We start from the raw sequence: 7992 nt of genomic DNA, 5'->3' as shown, positions 1-7992 counted from the left end.
AGTTGTCACTTGAAGGCACTTCTATCTGCCTCCTGTTTTTAGTTCAGATTACAAATGGTAAACAACCAAAAAAAGTTTCCGGTTTGGAAATTAGAGACCATCTGTTTCTCATTCTATTTCCCCTCTCTTCTCTGATTTCTTTTATTCTCTTCCCTCCCTCTCCCCCACCCTAAGAGCACACAGCTCAGCTGGGAGCATAGTGACCTCATTTGACTACCTTCACTTTAACGAAAATGTGGGGTTTGTTACTGGGATTATACTAGGGAATTCCTTGTTCCCACTCAAACTAAGGTGTCTTGGATTGTTTCATCAAAATAAAGAAAATTTTTTTTCATGAAGATGAAGTTTCTCTATTCTAACTTACAAATAAATCTAAATAAAATAATAAATAAAATCATATCTGATTAAGCCATATGCAGTTTTGTTGAAGTCAGTACACAAACTCTATTTTAATGTCTTTTTAACAGACTCATTAAAATTTAACCAAAGGATAACGGTTAACTTTTAAATCAAAGATAAAAATGAAACATTGAACTGGCTACCTTGGAGGCAGCAACTGTGTTGCCAGGACTGCTTCTCTCTTGGAATTCAGAAGTGGGCAGGCTTGCTTTAGAATGTGGCTCTATTTCCCTGTAGCCTGGTGTTACAGGTCCCTCTTGTGTTGATTGTTAACACTGTCTTGCTCCTGTCCCTAGAACAGGATGATTATACATTTGAGTTCATTAGCTTATTGCAACCAATATCCGCATCTTCATCACCATCATTATCTCCACCAACACCATCGTCCTTATCGTCACCATCAGCAACAGCATAATGGAAAAACAGTGCAGGGTAGTTCAAAACCACATGCTTTGGAACCAGACAGATATGAATTTGAACTCTTTCCTCTTTGCTGTGTTACCTTGGGTGAGTTACTCACACCGTTGTATGTCAGTTTCCGCACTAAGTGAAAGTGATTGTGATACTCACATAACAGTTTTCAGGAAAAACTAGAATGAAATGTTGTTGGGCTGCGCCCCGCAGGCCTGCAAGCCTTGTAGTTGTCCAGCCTGAAACCAAAGAAAGAGCCTGAGGACAGTGACAGAGACATCAATGGTTTATTGGACAGGGGGATCTTACACATCTGAAGCGGGTTCCTGGAGCGACACCCCCATCGTGTGTGGCAGACCGCAGGCAGGACATGACAACAATCTTCACCACTTGGGGGAGAAGGAGGCTGCAATTTATAGGGGCAATCGATGTCAGGTTGGCTCATCAATTACTATGGAAACCAGCAGCTGGGGCAGGGAGCAAGCACATAGGCAGTTACTAATTAAGCCCCATAATTAAGAGGATTGAAGCAGGGATTGGTCAAACAGGGGATGTACAGAGAACAAGAGAACAGCCATCTTGAACGGCCTGACCATACAAGTATGTAAAGTATCTGATGTCAAGGCTCAAAAAATATTACCCCCTTTTCCATTGATTTTTTCTTTCTCTAAGGAAGACAGAAATTCTGGGAAAGAAAGAGTTACGATGTAATGGAAGCAAATTGGATATGTCGGGAACTCATCAAAGGTTTGAGTAATCTTTAAGCCACCTACATAGTAACAAAGCAACCAAATTTTAAAAAAATTAAAAATTAGTCAGTGGTACTGTTTTGGCTCATCATTATGCCCAGCAGGGTACCCTTTGCTCACTTCCTGTTTTCCCAACTCCCTGCCTTTATTGTCACTACTCCGGAAGGCGAAGGACCTATCTTTTCTTCTGGTTGTCGACATCTGGCAAGTGTCTATTTCTTCCGTCCTATAACCCTGTTCACAGCAAGTCCTCAGATCAAAATACAGACACATTTTCTTGAGATTAGTCAGGAGAGCTGTGTGTACAAAGCGTTCACCAAGGTCTTATACATAATTACGCTCCTGTTCAGAATAAAGGATTTGTCCTTCCTCTGAATTCATGTAGAATGCATGATGCAAAAAACCCAGCCCTTAGCGTACAGCATCTCGCTTTAACGTAGGCTCCTCCAGGATCCCTGGGGCTGTCTCAATTCCTCTTTGACTTTCTACCAACAAGCACAGGCTTCACCACAAAGTCAGCTTTAATAAATATTTACTGAATTAAATTGAACTGTGTATCTTGTTTGCCTAAGGAGACTCGAAATGTTTCAAAAACAGAAACTTTATTCTCTACTTCTTTGTACCTTCTTTTCTCTCCTCTTACCCCACGATGGTGCTCAAGAAATGATCAGTAAATACCTGATAATATTTACAGTAAGCAATAGAACGGAGCAGACCCAGAATTCCAGTGCTGCAAGGGATCTTCACCGGCATCCAGTCCAGGCCTGAATTCTGTGACAACGGTCCAGCCAAAGACCCTTCTCGCTTTGCCGGTGCAAGTCTCATCCCCGGGGTTGTACTGTTATCAAGGTAGAGATTTCAGAAAGAAAGTCTTCTTTACATTGAGCTACAATTTGTTTCTCTTTACCTTTCACCTTCCATCTAAAAACCTATCCATTGGAGGAATACAAAACAGTTTTTTAAAAAATTTATTTTATCGAAGTATAGTTGATTTACAATGTTGTGTTAATCTCTGCTGTACAGCAAAGTGATTCAGTTATACATACATATATATATGTATTCCTTTTCATATTCTTTTCCATTATGGTTTATCACACGTTACTAAATATAGTTCCCTGTGCTATACAGTAGGACCTTGTTGTTTATCTGTTCTATATATAATAGTTTGCATCTGCTAATTCCAAACTCCCACTCCATCCCTCCCCCAGCCCCCCTTCCCCCTTGGCAGCCACAAGTCTGTTCCCCATGTCTGTGAGTCTGTTTCTGTTTCGTAGATAAGTTCATTAGGAATATAAAACATTTTTTAAACTGTCCATATGACAGCCCATCCTATACTCAAAGATAGCTCTTGAATCTATTTTTTTCCATGATAAAAACTTCAGTTCATTACATGACACAGTGTTAATTTCTTTGTCATCCAGGTCTCTCTGATTCTTCACTTGGTTCTTCACTTGGAAGTGGCTATAATTATCATTATTTTTAATTGAGAATTTACTCTGTACCAGGCATTGTGGTGAATTGCTTACAAATGTTGTCTCTTTGAATTCTCCTAAACTTTTGAGGCAGGTGTTTCTATCACAGGTGAGGGCACTGAGGCTTAGTGGGGATAAGTAACTTGCCTGAACAGTGAAGAGCCGAGCTGGGACTGGGATCCAGAAATGTCTGATCCCCAGGCCCAACCCATATCTGCTATACTTCACTGCCTCCCCGAATGAAATTGGATCAGTCTGCTCGGACCTCAGTTCATTTTTCATCTGGACTGGATTCTTTTTGCCTATTTTCCCCCAAATTCTGTTTTACTTCTCGTGTTTGTAGTTAAAGAAATCTACTTGCCTCCTAATGCTGATTAATTTTTTTCCCTCTAGATGTTCCAGTTACCCTGGCAACATGGCCAAAGAAATAAAGGAAGTGAGAAGGTGCCTGCAAGTTAAGGGGAATCCACTGGGACACAACTCATGAGCTCCTTGGCAGGTTCCAGGTCATGGTGGCCAAATGCCAGGGGGTGGGGGGACTACATTGTGGTTAAAGAGGCAAAAACCAAACCAAACCAAACCAAAGCAATATGTGATGCCAAGTGTTATTATCCAAAGGTGAGGTGAGAAAATGAAACTTAAGGTCTGAAAGTTGGGAATGGAGTATACAGTGGGTCAGGGTATACTGAGAAAGAGAGACTGTAAGCCAAGAAAGGGCAACATTATCTCCGATTTCTAGGGCAGAGGTGAGGGCTCAGAGTCATACCTGATAATCTAAGGACCCTGGGCAAATCCAAATAGAAATAGGGGAAGCAGTGCTTCTTTTTTTTTTTTGACCTGGTTTTAGTCACAGATTTTATTTTTCCCTGCAGAGCTTTCCTGAAATGCCTACTCAAATGACTAACATTTTCAACCAACTGATTCTTTTGGCCGAAACAGAACATCCATGTGCCAATGTGTAGACTGAACTCTGTGACCTCTCTAGTGGGAAGCGTAGCTGTTGAAAAGTTTATCATTGAGTTGCAAACCCTGGGAGGTAGTGAGCTTTACTTTTTCTTGCTTTTTAAAATAGTGACATCTTTGACCTACATCTAGCATTTGAGGTGACACATATGTGCCAAACGCTTAGATTTAATGGAGAGTTTGAGATGAGGTATATGGGAAAACAGCAGAGAGAGAGGGAGGAGTAGGGAGGGAGACAGAGATAAATTCATAAAATTATCAAATACGTACTGTATTTTTTATTGTGGTAGAATATAACCTGAAATATACATAGCAAAAAACTCACGACATTTTGGACCTTTTTTTTTTTTTGGCCATGCCACACAGCATGCAGGATCTTAATTACCTGATCAGGGATGAAACCTGCGCCCCCTGCAGTGGAAGTGCGGAGTCTTAACCCCTGGACCTCGGTCCCTGGACTATTTTAAAGTGTACAGTTCAATGATATTAAAATAGTAACTTTGTTCTGCAAACATCAGCACCACCTTCACCTCCAGAGTGTTTTCAGCTTCTCAGACTGAACCTCTGTACCCACTAACCTTAAACAATAACTCCCCACTCCCCCCACCCCAGCCCCTGGCAACCACCATTCTCCTTTCTGTCTGTGAATTTGACATTCTCAGTACCTCATATAAGTGAAGTCACGCAGGATTTGTTTGACTTATTTCACTTGGCATAATGTCTTCAAGACTCATCAATGTTGTAGCCTGTGTTAGAATTTCCTTCCTTTTAAAGGTTGACTAGTATTCCACTGTATGTAGGTACCAGTTTTTCTTTGCACCTTCATCCACAGAACCACATTTCTTGAGGCAGAAAAATACTGACCTAAGTGTTAACAGCTGGCGTTCCCTTAAGCAAGCAGAATCACTATGAGTGATGTGGAATAAGAGATCTATTGGAGGTGCTGGACCTTACACAGTAGATGAGGATGTCTGTGGAAAGTTCTGCCTCTGGTGGGTGGTCTCCAAGCTGCTGAAGGTCAACAGGGCCAGCAGTTGAGAAGCAAAGCTGGGTGGGAAATGGGGTAAAGTGAGGACTAACAGAACATCAAAAGATTACTATTAATTAAAGAAAACCAGACATCTCAAGTTAATGAATTTAGCACTTTCCTATGTACGGGAAGATGCAAGAGCCTGGGCTTAATGAAGTCATTTCTTTGAAATGCACCTCAATTACCTAGTGCCAGTATCGAGTTCGTTTCCATCCTGAATCCCCTCAGGATGCACCGTTGGGGGCGGCTGCAGTGGCTGACCGGCTTGATGGTAGGCGGCTTGTTTGTCTCCATCCGGAGTTCCCTCAGGGCTCATGGACATGGTGTCTGTAGTGGCTGATGGCTGATGGCCGTAACATCCTTTGTTTGCTGATACGGCAGGCAGCATTCTTGGTCCACAGCTGTGAATGTGACTGCCATTGTGTTGGGGCAGGTGGAAAGCGGGATGTCCTGTTATCTATTGCTATGTAATAAATCGCTCCAAAAACTCAGTGGGTAGAAACAACGACTATTTATCTGCTCCTGATTCTGCAATTTGGGCAGCGCTTGGCAGGGATGGCTTGTCTCTGCTCCTGTGGTACTGGCTGGAAGGTCCAGGGTGGCCTCACTCACGGGTCTGGTGCCTTAGCTGGCAAGGCTGAAATGGCTGAGGGCTGGCTGGGTCTCTTTTGCTTTCATCCCCCAGGTCTCCGCTCTCTCCATATGGCCTCTTTCTCCAGCAAGGTAATCAGACTTCTTTACATGGTGGCTGGCTTCCAAGAGGGTGAAAGTAGAAGCCACCGGTCTTCAGAAGGTTTAGGACTAGGATTAGCACGGTGTCACTTCCACCACCTTCTGCCGGCCACAGCAATCGAGGCCAGCCCAGATTCAACGGAATAGGAATTAGGCTCCACCTCCTGATGGGCTGGTAGGAAATGTCGGTGGCCACTCTACAAGGGAAGAAAATGTGAATAAGACCTAGTTTCTTTCCTAAAGGAGTTCATGATCTCACCTACCTGTGGAATAAGATGGACACACACTTTGAACAGAGTGTGAAAAATCCCTGAGCTCTGTGTCAGCTCCCTTGGGAAACAACATGCAAGACTTGATCCCCATGAGGTCCTGTGTCCAGCTATTGGTTTAGGAAGATTTCTGGTTACCTGATATTGCCTCTTAGGGTAACAAAATCCTTCCCTTGGCATGTTGTGCCTGACGTGTGGAATGTTTGGAGCACTCAGAGAACACAGAGCTGGGATTTAGTGTGTTTACCAAACAAGTTATATGAACAGTGCTCTTTCAGTTTGCTCCTAATGTTTGTTTAATAATTTCTCGTATATACTTGGTTTGAGGTTTATTTTCATTTTAATCGGGTATCGAGGGTGTAGGGGAGCAGCTAGTTTTTGCCACCTTTAAAATTCCTGGGTGGCTATGATTTATTCCAAAAGGACCTCCGAGTTGCGTGTGGCTGAATTGACTCAGCCAGTTTACAACAAGTAGTCTCTCCTTTTCACACCTCGGGCCACAATCTCCAGCTACCTTCTCCTCTCCTCCGCTATTGGTGGTGTTTTGAAGTGGGTTGCACCTGTGTGCAAAAGTGACCCCTTGTGGTTTGCCCTGGGCCCTGCATCCCTAGGGGCTTGCGTCCCCGGGGGAGCCTGCACAGGCTGCCACCAGGCTGTTGGAGCCATACATCGAAAAGAACAGTCTGTTTGCCAAGGAAATGTGTCTGTGCAGAAGCATATAGCTCAGCGCAACTGCTGCACCGAGAGGGAAATCACAGCATCTGCCAGCCCGCGAAGCCTGCTCACAGCTCTTCCCTGTATCCCGTCCCTCCCGAGAACAGTCTGTTTGCCAAGGAAATGTGTCTGTGCAGAAGCATATAGCTCAGCGCAACTGCTGCACCGAGAGGGAAATCACAGCATCTGCCAGCCCACGAAGCCTGCTCACAGCTCTTCCCCGTACCCCCGTCCCTCCCGAGGAGAGCCGCTACGGTTATTCCAATCACAGTTGAACGATTATTTTGGAAAAGAAGAGCACAGGTCTGCAACAGCCATCTGATCCAACAGCCAATTTATACTTGAGCAAAAGATGAAAATTACTGGCACGATTGGCCTCAGGGAGTTGAAAGCTGAGGGGTGACATTTTAATGATGTTTACGTTTTCAAAGAGTTTTTATCCAGGACTTTTAACTGAGGAAATATACTATACGTACAAATGCAGATAAATGAATGTTCAATGGTAGTGAAAACCATTTAATGAAACTCGTAGCAGATATTGATTGCATATCTGTTAAATTCAAGACACTGTGCAGGATGACATAGGAAAGTGAGAGATACTTTTACAGGGGCCTGATTTTTCTTTTTGGCGGCCCCTACTGAGTTTAGAAATCAAAGTATTGGTGTTTCATTTGGGTTTCTTATGGATCCTGGTGCTGTGATCTGTTAGTAGGCTTAGGAGTAGAACCGGTTGATGTGTATGGGAGTTTATTTATTTATTAAAAATGTGTTTATTTGCTTGTTTGTTTTCATTCATCAAACATGTTTTTCATTGTGGTAAGAATTTTTTTTTTTTAATATTTGTTTTACTAAATTTTTTTAAAATTTATTTATTATTTATTTATTTATGTCTGTGTTGGTCTTCATTTCTGTGCGAGGGCTTTCTCTAGTTGCGGCAAGTGGGGGCCACTCTTCATCGCAGTGCGCGGGCCTCTCATTATCGCGGCCTCTCTTGTTGCGGAGCACAGGCTCCAGATGCGCAGGCTCAGCAATTGTGGCTCACGGGCCCAGTTGCTCTGCGGTATGTGGGATCTTCCCAGACCAGGGCTCGAACCCGTGTCCCCTGCATTGGCATGCAGATTCTCAACCACTGCGCCACCAGGGAAGCCCCACTGTGGTAAGAATTTTTTTAAAATATTTATTTATTTATTTGGTTGTGCTGGGTCTTAGTTGCGGCAGGTGGGCTCCTTAGTTGAGACATGTAAACTCTTAGT

Source organism: Balaenoptera acutorostrata, chromosome 9, assembly GCF_949987535.1.
Source record: "Balaenoptera acutorostrata chromosome 9, mBalAcu1.1, whole genome shotgun sequence".
NCBI classification, from domain to species: Eukaryota; Metazoa; Chordata; class Mammalia; order Artiodactyla; family Balaenopteridae; genus Balaenoptera; species Balaenoptera acutorostrata.
This window is presented reverse-complemented; position numbering follows the sequence as displayed.